This window comes from Triticum dicoccoides, chromosome 1B, assembly GCF_002162155.2.
Source record: "Triticum dicoccoides isolate Atlit2015 ecotype Zavitan chromosome 1B, WEW_v2.0, whole genome shotgun sequence".
Taxonomy (NCBI): domain Eukaryota; kingdom Viridiplantae; phylum Streptophyta; class Magnoliopsida; order Poales; family Poaceae; genus Triticum; species Triticum dicoccoides.
In genome coordinates this window covers 488,297,135-488,314,193 of record NC_041381.1, presented here as the reverse complement: position 1 = coordinate 488,314,193, position 17,059 = coordinate 488,297,135, and positions in this window count along the sequence as shown.

The window sequence follows — 17,059 nt, the reverse complement described above, 5'->3', positions numbered from 1 at the left end:
CGGCATCTTCCTCATCATCATGTTCGGCATCTTCTACATGATGAATGTGTACTGCATTGATGACCCACAAGTGTAGGGGATCTATCGTAGTCCTTTCGATAAGTAAGAGTGTCGAACCCAACAAGGAGCAGAAGGAAATGATAAGCGGTTTTCAGTAAGGTTTTCTCTGCAAGCACTGAAATTGTAGGTGATAGATAGTTTTGTGATAAGATAAATAGTAACAAGTTAGAAGTAAATAAAGTAAATAAAGTGCAGAAAGATGGCCCAATCCTTTATGTAGCAAAGGATAAGCCTGGACCATTTCTAATAATGAGAAAGGAGCTCCCAAGGACACATGGGAATTATTGTCAAGCTAGTTTTCATCATGTTCATATGATTCACGTTCGGTACTTTGATAATTTGATATGTGGGTGGACCGGTGCTTGGGTACTGCCCTTACTTGGACAAGCATCCCACTTATGATTAACCCCTATTGCAAGTGTCCGCAACTACGAAAAGAGTATTATGGTAAACCTAACCACAACATTAAACATATGGATCCAAATCAGCCCCTAACGAAGCAACGCATAAACTAGGGTTTAAGCTTCTGTCAGTCTAGCAATACATCATCTACTTATTACTTCCCCATGCCTTCCTCTAGGCCCAAATAATGGTGAAGTGTCATGTAGTCGACGTTCACATAACACCACTAGAGGAAAAGACAACATACATCTCATCAAAATATCGAACGAATACCAAATTCACATGACTACTAATAGCAAGAATTCACCCATGTCCTCAGAAACAAACGTAACTACTCACAAAGCATATTCATGTTCATAATCAGAGGAGTAAAAATGTGCATAATGAAGGAAATATGCCCTAGAGGCAATAATAAAGTTATTATTTATTTCCTCATATCATGATAAATGTTTATTATTCATGCTAGAATTGTATTAACCGGAAACATGATACATGTGTGAATGCATAGACAAACATATAGTGACTAGTATGCCTCTACTTGACTAGCTCATTAATCAAAGATGGTTATGTTTCCTAACCATAGACATGTGTTGTCATTTGATTAATGGGATCACATCATTAGGAGAATGATGTGATTGACATGACCCATTCCGTTAGCCTAGCACTTGATCGTTTAGTATATTGCTATTGCTTTCTTCATGACTTATACATGTTCCTGTAACTATGAGATTATGCAACTCCCGTTTACCGGAGGAACACTTTGGGTGCTACCAAACGTCACAACGTAACTGGGTGATTATAAAGGAGTACTACAGGTGTCTCCAAAGGTACATGTTGGGTTGGCATATTTCGAGATTAGGTTTTGTCACTCCGATTGTCGGAGAGGTATCTCTGGGCCCTCTCGGTAATGCACATCACTGTAAGCTTTGCAAGCAATGTAACTAATGAGTTAGTTACGGAATGATGCATTACATAATGAGTAAAGAGACTTGCCAGTAACGAGATTGAACTAGGTATTGGATACCGACGATCGAATCTTGGGCAAGTAACATACCGATGACAAAGGGAACAACGTATGTTGTTATGCGGTTTGACCGATAAAGATCTTCGTAGAATATGTGGGAGCCAATATGAGCATCCAGGTTCCGCTATTGGTTATTGACCGAGAATAGTTCTAGGTCATGTCTACATTGTTCTCGAACCCGTAGGGTCCGCACGCTTAAGGTTTCGACGACAGATATATTATGAGTTTATGAGTTTTGATGTACCGAAGGAGTTCGGAGTCCCGGATGAGATCGGGGACATGACGAGGAGTCTCAAAATGGTCGAGACGTAAAGATCGATATATTGGACGACTATATTCGGAGTTCGGAAAGGTTCCGAGTGATTCGGGTATTTTTCGGAGTACCGAAGAGTTACGGGAATTCGCCGGGGAGTATATGGGCCTTATTGGGCCATACGGGAATAGAGGAGAGAGGCCAAAAGGAAGGAGGCCTGCGCCCCCCCTCTGGTCCGAATTGGACAAGGGGGCCGGCCCCCTTTTCCTTCTCCCTCTCCTCCTCTTTTCTTCTCCAACAAGGAAAGGAGGAGTCCTAATCCCGGTGGGAGTAGGACTCCCCCCCTGGTGCGCCTCCTCCATAGGCCGGCCGCCTCCCCCCTTGCTCCTATATATATGGGGGCAGGGGGGCACCCCAAAGACACAACAACAATTGATCCTTGAGATCTATTAGCCGTGTGCGGTGCCCCCCTCCATCATAGTCCTCCTCGATAATATTGTAGCGGTGCTTAGGCGAAGCCCTGCGACGGTAGAACATCAAGATCGTCACCACGCCGTCGTGCTGACGGAACTCTCCCTCGACACTCGGCTGGATTGGAGTTCAAGGGACGTCATCGAGCTGAACGTGTGCTAGAACTCGGAGGTGTCGTAGTTTCGGTGCTTGATCGGTCGGGCCGTGAAGACGTACGACTACATCAACCGCGTTGTTCTAACACTTCCGCTTTCAGTCTACAAGAGTATGTGGATTACACTCTCCCCTCTCGTTGCTATGCATCACCATGATCTTGCGTGTGCGTTGGATTTTTTTTTTAAATTACTACGTTCCCCAACAGTGGCATCCGAGCCTGGTTTTATGCGTAGATGTCATATGCACGAGTAGAACACAAGTGAGTTGTGGGCGATACAAGTCATACTGCTTACCAGCATGTCATACTTTGGCTCAGCGGTATTGTGAGATGAAGCGGCCCGGACCGACATTACGCGTACGCTTACGTGAGACTGGTTTCACCATTACAAGCACTCGTGCTTAAATGTGACTGGCGTGTGTATGTCTCTCTCACTTTAGCTGAACCGAGTGTGGCTACGCCCGGTCCTTGCGAAGGTTAAAACAGCATTAACTTGACGAACTATCGTTGTGGTTTTGATGCGTAGGTAAGAACGGTTCTTGCTAAGCCCGTAGCAACCACGTAAAATTTGCAACAACAAAGTAGAGGACGTCTAACTTGTTTTTGCAGGGCATGTTGTGATGTGATATGGTCAAGACGTAATGCTATATTTTATTGTATGAGATGATCATGTTTTGTAACCGAAGTTATCGGCAACTGGCAGGAGCCATATGGTTGTCGCTTTATTGTATGAAATGCAAACGCCCTATAATTGCTTTACTTTATCACTAAACGGTAGCGATAGTCGTAGAAGCAATAGATGGCGTAACGACAACGATGCTACGATGGAGATCAAGGTGTCGCGCCGGTGACGATGGTGATCATGACGGTGCTTCAAAGATGGAGATCACAAGCACAAGATGATGATGGCCATATCATATCACTTATATTGATTGCATGTGATGTTTATCCTTTATGCATCTTATCTTGCTTTGATTGATGGTAGCATTTTAAGATGATCTCTCACTAAAATTATCAAGAAGTGTTCTCCCTGAGTATGCACCGTTGCGAAAGTTCTTCGTGCTGAGACACCACGTGATCATCGGGTGTGATAGGCTCTACGTTCAAATACAACGGGTGCAAAACAGTTGCACACGCGGAATACTCAGGTTAAACTTGATGAGCCTAGCATATAACAGATATGGCCTCGGAACACGGAGACCGAAAGGTCGAGCATGAATCATATAGTAGATATGATCAACATATTTATGTTCACTGTTGAAACTACTCCATCTCACGTGACGATCGGACATGGTGTAGTTAATATGGATCACGTAATCACTTAGAGGATTAGAGGGATGTCTATCTAAGTGGGAGTTCTTAAGTAATATGATTAATTGAACTTAAATTTATCATGAACTTAGTACCTGATAGTATTTTGCTTGTCTATGTTTGCTTGTAGATAGATGGCTCGTGCTTCCGTTGAATTTTAATGCGTTCCTTGAGAAAGCAAAGTTGAAAGATGATGGCAGCAATTACACGGACTGGGTCCGTAACCTGAGGATTATCCTCATTGCTGCACAGAAGAATTACGTCCTGGAAGCACCGTTGGGTGCCAGGCCTGCTGCTGATGCAACTGACGACGTTAAGAACGTCTGGCAGAGCAAAGCTGATGACTACTCGATAGTTCAGTGTGCCATGCTTTACGGCTTAGAATCGGGTCTTCAACGACGTTTTGAACGTCATGGAGCATATGAGATGTTCCAGGAGTTGAAGTTAATATTTCAAGCAAATGCTCGGATTAAGAGATATGAAGTCTCCAATAAGTTCTATAGCTGCAAGATGGAGGAGAATAGTTCTGTCAGTGAACACATACTCAAAATGTCTGGGTATAATAATCACTTGATTCAACTGGGAGTTAATCTTCCTGATGATAGTGTCATTGACAGAATTCTTCAATCACTGCCACCAAGCTACAAGAGCTTCGTGATGAACTATAATATGCAAGGGATGGACAAGACTATTCCCGAGCTCTTCGCAATGCTAAAAGCCGCGGAGGTAGAAATCAAGAAGGAGCATCAAGTGTTGATGGTTAACAAGACCACCAGTTTCAAGAAAAAGGGCAAAGGGAAGAAGAAGGGGAACTTCAAGAAGAACAGCAAACAAGTTGCTGCTCAAGAGAAGAAACCCAAGTATGGACCTAAGCCTGAGACTGAGTGCTTCTACTGCAAGCAGACTGGACACTGGAAGCGGAACTGCCCCAAGTATTTGGCGGATAAGAAGGATGGCAAGGTGAACAAAGGTATATGTGATATACATGTTATTGATGTGTACCTTACTAATGCTCGCAGTAGTACCTGGGTATTTGATACTGGTTCTATTGCTAATATTTGCAACTCGAAGCAGGGACTACGGATTAAGCGAAGATTGGCTAAGGATGAGGTGACGATGCGCGTGGGAAATGGTTCCAAAGTCGATGTGATCGCGGTCGGCACGCTACCTCTACATCTACCATCGGGATTAGTTTTAGACCTAAATAATTGTTATTTGGTGCCAGCGTTGAGCATGAACATTATATCTGGATCTTGTTTGATGCGAGACGGTTATTCATTTAAGTCAGAGAATAATGGTTGTTCTATTTATATGAGTAGTATCTTTTATGGTCATGCACCCTTGAAGAGTGGTCTATTTTTATTGAATCTCGATAGTAGTGATACACATAATCATAGTGTTGAAACCAATAGATGCATAGTTGATAATGATAGTGCAACTTATTTGTGGCACTGCCGTTTAGGTCATATCGGTGTAAAGCGCATGAAGAAACTCCATACTGATGGGATTTTGGAATCACTTGATTATGAATCATTTGGTACTTGCGAACCGTGCCTCATGGGCAAGATGACTAAAACGCCGTTCTCCGGAACTATGGAGCGAGCAACTAATTTTTTGGAAATCATACATACTGATGTTTGTGGTCCAATGAATGTTGAGGCTCGCGGCGGGTATCGTTATTTTCTCACATTCACAGATGATTTGAGCAGATATGGGTATATCTACTTAATGAAACACAAGTCTGAAACATTTGAAAAGTTCAAAGAATTTCAGAGTGAAGTGGAAAATCATCGTAACAAGAAAATAAAATTTCTACGATCTGATCGTGGAGGAGAATATTTGAGTTACGAGTTTGGTTTACATTTGAAACAATGCGGAATAGTTTCGCAACTCACGCCACCCAGAACACCACAACGAAATGGTGTGTCCGAACATCGTAATCGTACTTTACTAGATATGGTGCGATCTATGATGTCTCTTACTGATTTACCGCTATCGTTTTGGGGTTATGCTTTAGAGACGGCCGCATTCACGTTAAATAGGGCACCATCAAAATCCGTTGAGACGACACCTCATGAACTGTGGTTTGGCAAGAAACCAAAGTTGTCGTTTCTTAAAGTTTGGGGTTGCGATGCTTATGTGAAGAAACTTCAACCAGATAAGCTCGAACCCAAATCGGAGAAATGTGTCTTCATAGGATACCCAAAAGAGACTGTTGGGTACACCTTCTATCACAGATCTGAAGGCAAGATTTTCGTTGCAAAATTCGGATCCTTTCCAGAGAAGGAGTTTCTCTCGAAAGAAGTGAGTGTGAGGAAAGTAGAACTTGATGAGGTAACTGTACCTGCTCCCTTATTGGAAAGTAGTTCATCACAAGAACCGGTTCCTGTGACAACTACACCAATCAGTGAGGAAACTAATGATATTGATCATGAAACTTCAGATCAAATTTCTACTGAACCTCATAGGTCTACCAGAGTAAGTTCCGCACCAGAGTGGTACGGTAATCCTATTCTGGAAGTCATGTTACTTGACCATGATGAACCTACGAACTATGAGGAAGCGATGATGAGCCCAGATTCCGCAAAATGGCTAGAGGCCATGAAATCTGAGATGGGATCCATGTATGAGAACAAGTATGGACTTTGGTTGACTTGCCCGATGATCGGCAAGCCATTGAGAATAAATGGATATTTAAGAAGAAGACTGACGCTGATGGTAATATAACTGTCTATAAAGCTCACTTGTTGCAAAAGGTTTTCGACAAGTTCAAGGGGTTGACTACGATGAGACTTTCTCACCCGTAGCGATGCTTAAGTCTGTCCGAATCATGTTAGCAATTGCTGCATTTTATGATTATGAAATTTGGCAAATGGATGTCAAAACTGCATTCTTGAATGGATTTCTGGAAGAAGAGTTGTATATGATGCAGCCAGAAGGTTTTGTTGATCCAAAAGGTGCTAACAAAGTGTGCAAGCTCCAGCGATCCATTTATGGACTGGTGCAAGCATCTCGGAGTTGGAATAAACGCTTTGATAGTGTGATCAAAGCATATGGTTTTATACAGACTTTTGGAGAAGCCTGTATTTACAAGAAAGTGAGTGGGAGCTCTGTAGCATTTCTGATATTATATGTAGATGACATATTATTAATTGGAAATGATATAGAATTTCTGGATAGCATAAAGGGATACTTGAATAAAAGTTTTTCTATGAAAGACCTTGGTGAAGCTGCTTATATATTGGGCATCAAGATTTATAGAGATAGATCAAGATGCTTAATTGGACTTTCACAAAGCACATACCTTGATAAAGTTTTGAAAAAGTTCAAAATGGATCAGGCAAAGAAAGGGTTCTTGCCCGTACTACAAGGTGTGAAGTTGAGTCAAACTCAATGCCCGACCACAGCAGAAGATAGAGAGAAAATGAAAGATGTTCCCTATGCTTCAGCCATAGGCTCTATCATGTATGCAATGATGTGTACCAGACCTGACGTGTGCTTAGCAATAAGCTTGGCAGGAAGGTACCAAAGTAATCCAGGAGTGGATCACTGGACAGCGGTCAAGAACATCCTGAAATACCTGAAAAGGACTAAGGATATGTTTCTCGTATATGGAGGTGACAAAGAGCTAGTCGTAAATGGTTACGTCGATGCAAGCTTTCACGCTGATCCGGACGATTCTAAATCGCAAACCGGATACGTGTTTTTATTAAACGGTGGAGCTGTAAGTTGGTGCAGTTCTAAACAAAGCGTCGTGGCGGGATCTACATGTGAAGCGGAGTACATAGCTGCTTCAGAAGCAGCAAACGAAGAAGTCTGGATGAAGGAGTTCATTTCCGATCTAGGTGTCATACCTAGTGCATCGGGACCAATGAAGATCTTCTGTGACAATACTGGTGCAATTGCCTTGGCAAAGGAATCCAGATTTCACAAGAGGACCAAGCACATCAAGAGACGCTTCAATTCCATCCGAGACCAAGTCCAGGTGGGAGACATAGAGATTTGCAAGATACATGCGGATCTGAATGTTGCAGACCCATTGACTAAGCCTCTTCCACGAGCAAAACATGATCAGCACCAAGACTCCATGGGTGTTAGAATCATTACTGTGTAATCTAGATTATTGACTCTAGTGCAAGTGGGATACTGAAGGAAATATGCCCTAGAGGCAATAATAAAGTTATTATTTATTTCCTCATATCATGATAAATGTTTATTATTCATGCTAGAATTGTATTAACCGGAAACATGATACATGTGTGAATGCATAGACAAACATATAGTCACTAGTATGCCTCTACTTGACTAGCTCATTAATCAAAGATGGTTATGTTTCCTAACCATAGACATGTGTTGTCATTTGATTAATGGGATCACATCATTAGGAGAATGATGTGATTGACATGACCCATTCCGTTAGCCTAGCACTTGATCGTTTAGTATATTGCTATTGCTTTCTTCATGACTTATACATGTTCCTGTAACTATGAGATTATGCAACTCTCATTTACCGGAGGAACACTTTGGGTGCTACCAAACGTCACAACGTAACTGGGTGATTATAAAGGAGTACTACAGGTGTCTCCAAAGGTACATGTTGGGTTGGCGTATTTCGAGATTAGGTTTTGTCACTCCGATTGTCGGAGAGGTATCTCTGGGCCCTCTCGGTAATGCACATCACAATAAGCCTTGCAAGCAATGTAACTAATGAGTTAGTTACAGAATGATGCATTACGTAATGAGTAAAGAGACTTGCCAGTAACGAGATTGAACTAGGTATTGGATACCGACAATCGAATCTCGGGCAAGTAACATACCGATGACAAAGGGAACAACGTATGTTCTTATGCGGTTTGACCGATAAAGATCTTCGTAAAATATGTGGGAGCCAATATGAGCATCCAGGTTCTGCTATTGGTTATTGACCGAGAATAGTTCTAGGTCATGTCTACATTGTTCTCGAACCCATAGGGTCCGCACGCTTAAGGTTTCGATGACAGTTATATTATGAGTTTATGAGTTTTGATGTACCGAAGGAGTTCGGAGTCCCGGATGAGATCGGGGACATGACGAGGAGTCTCGAAATGGTCGAGACGTAAAGATCAATATATTGGACGACTATATTCAGAGTTCAGAAAGGTTCTGAGTGATTCGGGTATTTTTCGGAGTACCGGAGAGTTACGGGAATTCGCCGGGGAGTATATGGGCCTTATTGGGCCATACTGGAATAGAGGAGAGAGGCCAAAAGGAAGGAAGCCTGCGCCACCCCTCTGGTCCGAATTGGACAAGGGGGCCGGCCCCCCTTTTCCTTCTCCCTCTCCTCCTCTTTTCTTCTCCAACAAGGAAAGGAGGAGTCCTAATCCCGGTGGGAGTAGGACTCCCCCCTTGGTGCGCCTCCTCCATAGGCCGGCCGCCTCCCTCCTTGCTCCTATATATATGGGGGCAGGGGGGCACCCCAAAGACACAACAACAATTGATCCTTGAGATCTATTAGCCGTGTGCGGTGCCCCCCTCCACCATAGTCCTCCTCGATAATATTGTAGCGGTGCTTAGGCGAAGCCCTGCGACGGTAGAACATCAAGATCGTCACCACGCCGTTGTGCTGACAGAACTCTCCCTCGACACTCGGCTGGATCGGAGTTCGAGGGACGTTATCGAGCTGAACGTGTGCTAGAACTCGGAGGTGCCGTAGTTTCGGTGCTTGATCGGTCGGGCCGTGAAGACGTACGACTACATCAACCGCGTTGTTCTAACGCTTCCGCTTTCGGTCTACAAGGGTATGTAGATTACACTCTCCCCTCTCGTTGCTATGCATCACCATGATCTTGCGTGTGCGTAGGATTTTTTTTTGAAATTACTATGTTCCCCAACACATAAAGGATCTGAACATATGATCTTCCACCAAGGAAACTAATTAGCATCAACTACAAGGAGTAATCAACACTACTAGCAACCCACAGGTACCAATTTGTGGTTTTGATACAAGATTGGATACAAGAGATGAACTAGGGTTTGGAGAGGAGATGGTGCTATTGAAGATCTTGATGGAGATTGACCCCCTCCCGATGAGAGGATCATTGGTGATGACGTTGCTGATGATTTCCCCCTCCCGGAGGGAAGTGTCCCCGGCAGAACAGCTCCGCCAGAGCCCTAGATTGGTTCCGCCAAGGTTCCTTCTCGTGGCGGCGGAGTTTCGTCCCATAAGCTTGCCCACGATTTTTTCCAGGGTAAAAGCCCTCATATAGCAGAAGACGGACATCGGAGGGCCACCAGGAGGCCCAGGAGACAGGGGGCGCGCCCAGTAGGGGAGGGCACCCCCACCCTCCTGGCCAGGGTGTGGCCCGCTGATGTATTTCTTTAGCTCAATAATTCTTAATAAATCCAAAAATATGTTTCGTGGAGTTTCAGGACTTTTGGAGCAGTGCAGAATAGGTGTCCAATGTTTGCTCCTTTTCCATCCAGAATTCCAGCTGCCGGCATCCCCCCTCTTCATGGTAAACCTTGTAAAATAAGAGAGAATAGCCATAAATATTGAGATATAATGTGTAATAATAGCCCATAATGTAATAAATATTGATATAAAAGCATGATGCAAAATTGATGTATCAACTCCCCCAAGCTTAGACCTCGCTTGTCCTCAAGCGGAAGCCGATATCGAAAAATATGTCCACATGTTTAGAGATAGAGGTGTCGATAAAAATAAAATATGGACATGAGGGCATCATGATCATTCTTATAACAGCAACATATATAAATTTTGTCATATGAATTCTTATGCTCAAGTAACAATCAATTCACAATGTCAAGTATGGTTCAGAAACTTCATTGAAAGCTAGCAAACTATAATCTCGGTCACTGAAGCAATTGCAATTTATCGTAACATCACAAAGAGTCAAGAATACAGCTTTCCAGCAAGTCCACATACTCAACTATCATATAGTCTTCTAGAATTGCTAACACTCATGCAATACTTGTGGTTATGGAGTTTCAGCCGGACACTGAGAAAGATAGGGGCTTATTGTGTTGCCTCCCAACGTATTCACCTTTAGGTGATGTCAACAATAATAGTCCATGCTAACGAATATCCAATTGGATATATATATCATGATCTTTCAAACACGACGAGCTTGCCAAAGGATAAAATGAAAATGGGAAAGGTGAAGATCACCTCGACACAAGTATAAAGCAAAAAAATAAAGTAAAAGATAGGCCCTTCGCAGAGGGAAGCAGAGGTTGTCATGTGCTTTTAGGGTTGGATATGCAAAATCTTAGTACAAAAGAACGTCACTTTATATTGCCACTTGTGTATGGACCTTTATTATGCAGTCCGTCGCTTTTATTGCTTCCATAACAAGATCATATAAAGCTTATTTTCTCTGCACTAATAAGTCATGCATATTTAGAGAGCAATTTTTATTGCTTGCACCGATGACAACTTACTTGAAGGATCTTACTCAATCCATAGGTAGATATGGTGGACTCTCATGGCAAAACTGGGTTTTAAGGATATTTGGAAGCACAAGTAGTATCTCTACTTGGTGTTAGGAATTTGGCTAGCATGAGGGGGAAAGGCAAGCTCAACATGTTTGGAAGGTCAATGACAACATACTTTAACTGATATGTGAGAAAACATAAACCATTACGTTGTCTTCCTTGTCCAACGTCAACTCTTTTAGCATGTCATACTTAATGAGTGCTTCACAATCATAAAAGATGTCCAAGATAGTATATTTATATGTGAAACCCCTCTTTCCTTATTACTTCCTATTAATTGCAACGATGACCAAAACTATGCTTATCATCTCTCAACAACTTTTAAGCCTCATACTTTCTATGTGTGAAGTTATTACCATCCATAAGATCAATATGAACTCTTTTATTCTTTTTATTCTTTCTATTTTCTCAAGATCATAGCAAGAAAGCAAAGCCCTTGACTCAACACTAATCTTTATTATAGATAACTCACTGACTTGATTACATAAAAGAGATCACAAAGCAAAACTAGAAACTATTTGATATCAAAACTTCAATCTACTAGATCAAGATACTACTAAAAAGGATCGAACTAAATAAAACGGTAAAGATAGGAGTGTGATGGTGATACGATACCGGGGCACCTCCCCCAAGCTTGGCAGTTGCCAAGGGGAGTGCCCATACCCATGTGATTATGTCTCCTTCTTCACGGTCGGTGTTATAATCTTCTTGGTGATGATGCCCTTCAGGATACGGTTCTCCTCCTCGAGCTCATTGATTTGTTGTTTGAGGTCCATAATTTCTTTATGGAGCTTACTCGTAACGGTTAGATCTCCCTTTACCCAAGGATGTTGCATAGCTTCTGGAGAACAAGTGTCGCTCTTTTTCATATTTTCATAAGAAAGAAATCTAAAGTTGGAAGGGATGACCGAATTTGGAATAGCCGAGCTGTGTAGTTCCCCCATGGTGAATTCTGCTTGGAGACGAGAGGTAACTTCTTGATCTTCCTCCATGGCATCTATCCTTTTCAAGTCGGCCTCATCTCATCCTCTGTTGATGGTCCAAAGTGATAAGCATCGCTATTTGCTCCTAGTCCCGGTGTTGGGTGAGACACCCGACTCTCCCTGACTGACTCTTGGGAAGACATATTGCTCTTAATTTGCAACAGGAACAACTCGAAATGAAAACACAGGATAATTGCGTGATACAGTGGTCAAGACTTTTGGGAGTTTATATAATGAATTTTTTACCGACCAAAATACGTAACATGCAAGAAAATGGAGTACGGGGGACACACGAGGTGCCCATGAGACAGGGGGGCGCGCCCAGTAAGGGTGGGCGCGCCCTCCACTCTCGTGGAGGCCTTGTGTCCTCCCCGGACTACTTCTTTCTTCCTAAAATTCTTAAATATTCCAAAACTGATAAAAATTGCCATTGGAGTTGTTTTGGAGTCGGTTTACTTACCGTACCACATACCTATTCCTTTTTGGAGTCTGGAACGTTCTGGAAAGTGTCCCTTATGTATTCCTCCGGGGTTATGGTTTCAACAATATTAGTTTCAACATTAATAGGATTACCTGAAATATAATGTTTAATTCTTTGACCGTTTACCACCCTCGGACTTGTGCCTTCGAAGTTGTTGATTTTTATGGCACCAGAACGATAGACCTCCTCAGTAACGTAGGGACCTTCCCATTTAGAGAGAAGCTTTCCTGCAAAAAATCTTAAACGAGAGTTGAATAATAACACATAATCTCCTGCGTTAAACTCACGCTTTTGTATCCTTTTATCATGCTAGCGCTTGACTTTTTCTTTGAATAGCTTGGCATTCTCATAAGCTTGGGCTCTGCATTCATCAAGTGAGCTAATATCAAACAACCTCTTCTCACCGGCAAGTTTGAAGTCATAGTTGAGCTCTTTAATAGCCCAATATGCTTTATGTTCAAGTTCTAGAGGTAAATGACAAGCCTTTCCATAAACCATCTTATATGGAGACATACCCATAGGATTTTTGTATGCAGTTCTATAGGCCCATAATGCATCATCAAGTTTTTTGGACCAATTCTTTCTAGATCTATTCACAGTCTTTTGCAAAATTAATTTGAGCTCTCTATTGCTCAACTCTACCTGACCACTAGACTGTGGGTGATAAGGAGATGCGATTCTATGATTGACATCATACTTAGCAAGCATCTTACGGAAAGCACCATGAATAAAATGTGAACCACCATCAGTCATAAGATATCTAGGGACTCCAAACCTCGGAAAAATAACTTCTTTAAGCATTTTAATAGAAGTGTTATGATCAGCACTAGTAGTTGGAATAGCTTCTACCCACTTAGTAACGTAATCAACAACAACTAAAATATGTGTGTAACCATTAGAGGCAGGAAAAGGTACCATATAATCAAAGCCCCAAACATCAAACGATTCAATAACAAGAGAATAATTCATAGGCATTTCTTGACGTCTACTAATGTTACCTATTCTTTGACATTCGTCACAAGATAAGACAAACTTAGGAGCATCTTTGAATAGAGTAGGCCAATAAAAACCAGATTGTAGTACCTTATGTGCAGTTGTATCTCCAGCGTGGTGTCCTCCATAGGATTCAGAGTGACACTTGCGTAGGATCTGTTCCTGTTCATGCTCAGGCACACAACGTCTAATAACACCATCTACTCCTTCTTTATAAAGGTGTGGGTCATCCCAAAAGTAATGTCTGAAATCATAAAAGAACTTTTTATTTTGCTGGTATGTGAAACTAGGAGGTATAAATTTGGCAAAAATGTAATTAGCATAATCCGCATACCAAGGAGCAGTATGAGAAGCATTAATGACCGCTAATTGTTCATCAGGAAAGCTATCATCAATAGGTAGTGGGTCATCAAGAACATTCTCTAACCTAGACAAGTTGTCTGCAACGGGGTTCTCAGCTCCCTTTCTATCAATAATATGCAAATCAAATTCTTGGAGTAGGAGAACCCATCTAATGAGTCTAGGCTTAGCGTCTTTCTTTTCCATAAAATATTTAATAGCAGCATGATCAGTGTGAATATAACTTTGAAATCAACAATATAAGGTCTAAACTTATCACATGCAAACACAACTACTAAGAATTCTTTTTTAGTAGTAGCATAATTTCTTTGGGCAGTATCAAGAGTCTTACTAGCATACTGGATAACATTCAATTTCTTATCAACTCTTTTCCCTAGAACGCACCTACAGCATAATCACTAGCATCACACATAATTTCAAAAGGTAAATTCCAATCAGGTGGCTGGACAACAGGTGCAGTGATCAAAGCTTTCTTAAGTATTTCAAATGCTTCTACACAATCATCATCAAAGACAAAAGGAATATCTTTTTGCAACAAATTAGTCAGAGGTGTAGAGATCTTAGAAAAGTCCTTAATGAACCTCCTATAAAAACCGGCATGACCAAGGAAACTTCTTATACCTTTTATGTCCTTGGGACATGGCATATTTTCAATAGCATCAACTTTGGCTTTGTCAACTTCAATACCTCTCTCGGAAATCTTATGCCCCAAGACAATGCCTTCATTAACCATAAAGTGACACTTTTCCCAATTCAGAACGAGACTAGTGTCTTCGCATCTCTGCAAAACTCGATCAAGGTTGCTCAAACAATTATCAAAGGGGGATCCATAAACGGAGAAGTCATCCATGAATACCTCACAAATCTTTTCACAAAAATTAGAGAATATAGCCATCATGCATCTTTCAAAGGTAGCAGGTGCATTACATAACCCAAAAGGCATACTTCTATAAGCAAAAGTACCGAAAGGGCAAGTAAAAGTAGTTTTTGATTGATCTCCCGCTGACACAGGTATTTGAGAGAAACCAGAATAACCATATAGAAAGCAAAAATGTGTGTGTTTGGATAGTCTTTCTAGCATTTGATCAATAAAAGGTAAAGGGTAATGATCTTTCTTAGTAGCCTTATTTAATTTACGAAAATCAATTACCATCCTATAACCTGTAATAGTTCTTTGCAGGATCAATTCATCTTTATCATTAGGAACAACGGTAATACCTCCCTTTTTAGGAACACAATGGACAGGGCTTACCCAATCACTATCAACAACGGGATAAATTATACCTGCCTCAAGGAGCTTTAGTATCTCCTTTCGTACCACTTCTTCCATCTTGGGATTTAGTCATCGTTGAGGATCTCTAACTGGTTTGGCATCGTCCTCCAATTTAATTTTGTGTTGGCATAACGTGGGACTAACGCCCTTAAGATCATCCAGAGTATATCCAATAGCAGCTCGGTGCTTCTTCAGAGTTTTCAATAATCTTTCTTCTTCTTGCTTTGAAAGGTTAGCACTAATAATAACATGATATATTTTCTTTTCATCAAGATAAGCATACTTAAGATTATCAGGTAAAGGTTTGAGTTCAAACACGGTATCACCCTTGGGTGGAGGGAGATCCCCAAGAATTTCAACGGGAAGATTATGTTTCAGCACAGGTTCCTGTTTAAGGAATACTTCATCTATTTCCCTTCTTTCCTTCATAAACATATCATTTTCATGGTCTAGCAAATATTGTTCTAACGGATCAGTAGGAGGGCACATCAATGGAAGCAAGACCAATAATCTCATCCTTACTAGGTGGTTCCCTATCACGAGGTTGTGTACGAAACTTAGCAAAATTAAACTCATGAGGCAATACCATCTAGCCAATGGTGACAGTATATTTTTCACAATCAATCTTAGCACTAGCTATATGCAAGAAGGGTCTACCAAAAATAATTGGACAGAAGCAATCTTGTGGGGAAGCAAGAACAAGAAAATCAGCAGGGTGTTTAACTTTCCCACACAAAACTTCAACATCTCTAACAATCCCAACTGGTTTAATGGTATCCCTATTAGCAAGCTTAATAGTAACATCAATGTCTTCTAGTTCAACGGGTGCAATGTCGTGCATAATTTCTTTATATAAACCATAAGGTATAGCACTAGCACTAGCACCCATATCACATAAACCATGATAACAATGATCTCCTATTTTAACAGAAATAACAGGCATCCCTACGACAGGTCTATGCATCTTAGTATCTGGTCTAGCAATATTAGCAGTTTCATCACAGAAATAAATAACATGTCCATCTAAATCATCATCTAAGAGATCTTTAACCATAGCAATACTAGGTTCAACATTGATTTGCTCAGGAGGTGTATAAGTCCTAGTATTACTCTTACGAACAACAGTCGAAGTTTTAGCATGATCCTTTATCCTAACAGGAATGGGGGTTTCTCAACATAAGTAGTAGGAACAATAGGATCACTATAGGTGATAGTCTTTTCTTCAACTATAATAGGTGCAACTACTTTCACTTCAACGGGAGGATTATATTTAAACCACTTCTCTTAGGGAGATCAATGTGAGTAGCAAAAGATTCACGGAAGGAAGCTACTATCTCAGAGTCAAGTCCATGCTTAGCGCTAAATCCATGAAAAGCATCGGTATCCATAAAAGATTTAACACAATCGAACTTAGGTGTCATACCTGACTCCTTACCATCGTCGGAACCCCAATCTTTAGAGTTGTGTTTAATTCTTTCCAATAAGTCCCATTTGAAATCAATAGTCTTCAGCAAATAAGAACCAACACAGGAACTATCGAGCAGGTTGCGATTGTTAAGAGAAAGCCGAGCACAAAACTTTTGAATAATCATTTCCTGGGAGAGCTCATGATTGGGGCATGAATATAACATTGACTTAAGCCTCCCCAAGCTTGAGCGATGCTTTCTCCTTCGCGACGCCAGAAATTATATATGTAATTACGATCACGATGAACAAGATGCATATGATAGAACTTCTGATGGAATTCCAACTTCAATCGCTTATAATTCCAAGATCTCGTATCATCACATAGCCTATACC